Consider the following 2879-nt stretch of genomic DNA (forward strand, 5'->3'; position numbering starts at 1 on the left):
CACATTTCAAATTTATATATATATTTTTTGTAACAATGTTTACAGCTAAGGTATCAAATGCCTCTACTACCCCTCACCTCCATTTTTTTTTTTTTTTTTTTTTTTTACAATTCCTCACACCTTCACGGTATTTACAGTACTTATATACATCTTTTCTATCAGGATTTATAACCTACAGATATAATACTTACTTAAGTCATATATTTTCCCTAGTGTTATTTCTAACTCACCTTTATACTATTTCCTTAGATTTTATATCATATACACACACATATATATATATATATATATATTTTCATTCATTCATTGCCAGACGCCATGTATCCCAAACAGGGTGGCCAAGGGCTTAGAGTTAATTGTTTTACAGGGAGGGGCACTAATCCTCCGCCAACCCCACTTGACACGTAGGGAGAACGTTATGCCAACAGCATCTGGTGTTCCCAGGCGGTCACCCATCCAAGTACTAACCAGACCCAACGTTGCTTAACTTCGCTGATCGGACGGGAAGCAGTGTACTCAACGTGGTATATATATATATATATATATATATATATATATATATATATATATATATATATATATATATATATATATATATGTGTATTTCTCCTACATGTACTTTCAACACCTTATGATATTCACTTCAGTTACCGGTATTTACCATATCCGGTTCATATATCCAGCTCATCTGTATAATGTCAACTTAAATTGTATTGATATTTTCTTCTACTAGTTTTGTACTTAAAATTCCCTTGCATAATATCTACTCAGAGTATATTAATATTCTTCCTACTGGTATCAATACTTTCCAGCATTTGCAACTTGCGCTTTTACTGCTTCCTTAAAATTAATAGTTTTTCCTACCACTGTTATGAACTTTACTATATTCTTCCCTTGACTAACACATTATTTTTTCTACAATTATACCCAACTCTCAGCAATAACATTCAATTTAATTACACTTTTACTACTATTTCCAACTTACGTTAACAATATTTACTTAGGTTAGATTTATTCTTCCTCTACTCTATTTCCAGTTCACCACTATATTTGCACTGAATATAAACAGTATTTTCCTACCAGTGTTTCTATCTCGCCTGTATAACATTTGCTTGGATTATTTTTGTCGACAATAGTGCATTCAATTCAACATGACCCAGATTTTCGTCCTTTTCCAGCTTATTTCACGTACCTCAGTGAGAGAAATAGACAACACTACGGTTCTCCATTTTTTCCAATGCACTTCTTTGTGACTAGCATCTTGTTCTAGTGTCAATCTCATATTACAATTCAGCATTCCAGATCAAGAGGTGGTACTTTTGAGCCAAGTTAAAGTACAGCAAACATATTTTTCTATCCGACCACTTTTCTCAACTCAGCTCATCTCAAGTGCCCCCATTCTTCCATCAACTCTGTCCCAATTTCGCTGGCCTATTTTTCCCAGCTTCTTTTTTCCCACCTATTATTTCCCCAGACATTAGGCAGCTCAAGAAACGTCTGATCCCGTCCCTGGCAGCTAAGACGGAGATTAAGACCCTCGATTTTTGCCGGAGAGGGGAAGGAGTCGGAGGAAAGAGGAGAAGCGAGGGAAGGAAGTGTGAGGGATGTATGAAGGAAGAGGAGAGAAAAAAGAAGACATGGAAAGAGGTAGGATGGAAGAATGTAGAGGGGGAAGGGGAGAGAGGGAGGAAGGCAGGAAGATGCGAGAGGAAAATAATAATAATAGGGAGGGAAGAGGAAAACAGAGAAGAGGAAGTGAGATGAAAAACGGAAAGAAGTTGGAGGGAAAATGGAAAGAGGAGTTAGTAAAGATTGAAAGAAGAGAGACAGGAGAAAGAAAGAAGTGAGCAGGATGATGGTAGGGAGGAGAGAAAAGAAGAGAGGAAGATGTGAAGAGTAAGAAGAGGAGAAGGGACAAAAAGTGGTAGGGAAGTGGGAAAGAGCTGAAAGGGAAGAGAAAAACTAGAGGAATGAGGAGAAAGTGGGTGGGAAAGAAAAAAAAAGTTTGGCAGGGAAAGAAGGAAATGATAGCAGATAAGACAATAGCAATGAGATGAAAAGTAATGACAGAAATGGAGAAGAGAGAGAAATGTGGAGCCATAGTGAAGAGAAAATAACAAACAACAAAAGAACAAGAAAACGTGATGAGAGTAAGGGAAGTGTTAGAAAATGTGACGGGTAGGGGATGACTTGTATAAGGATGAAGAAGTGGAAGAGGAAAGCTACAGGGAAGAAAGTAAAGAGAGGAAAACTGAGAGACGAGCAGGAAAGAATTAAGGAAATAAAGAAAAAGCCCAAGGGGATGAAAATGCCCGGGAAATGGCGAAAAAAGGGAGGAAAGGAAAAGTGACAAGCAAGAGGGGTGAGGAGGTGGGAGATGAGGAAGGCCATTTTGGAGTGATAGGAGAAGGGAGACCACGAAGAACTGAAGAAAGAAGGGAAAAGAAGATGAAAAGGAAAACAAGTAACAGCAGCGGAAATATGGGGAGAGACGAGAGGGTAAAAAGTGATAGTAGAGAAGAATGACCGAAAATCTGATAACAGATATGGTCCGAATGGTTTTAGTAAAGTTGCCTATACCCTTTTTACTTTAACTGTGTGTGTGTGTGTGTGTGTGTGTGTGTGTGTGTGTGTGTGTGTGTGTGTGTGTTATTCTTGCTACTTCCACATGAACTTCCTCCCTAGCACAGCTCCCGTGTGGTAAGGTAGCAGTAAAGCCTGCAGTTAACTCCACTCGTTAATAATTTTCTCTAAAGCTGAATAAAATCGTCTGGAGATGGCAAGTAGGAGGCAGCAGTGAGGTTTATTATTTATTTATTTTATTTATTTTTACCAGACGAGGACCCTTGACACAACTCAGCTCAGTTAATGATTAAGTG

General features: G+C 38.1%; 1 pseudogene; it reads right to left on the bottom strand.

Moving 5' to 3' along the window:
• Positions 1–419: 419 nt before the first annotated feature.
• LOC145416259 (5S ribosomal RNA) lies at positions 420–538 on the bottom strand (annotated as a pseudogene).
• Positions 539–2879: the final 2341 nt, after the last annotated feature.

The sequence above is a fragment of the Coenobita brevimanus genome, chromosome 1 (genome assembly GCF_032717465.1).
Source record: "Coenobita brevimanus isolate Jiangsu-jjx chromosome 1, ASM3271746v2, whole genome shotgun sequence".
In the NCBI taxonomy this organism is placed as follows: Eukaryota; Metazoa; Arthropoda; class Malacostraca; order Decapoda; family Coenobitidae; genus Coenobita; species Coenobita brevimanus.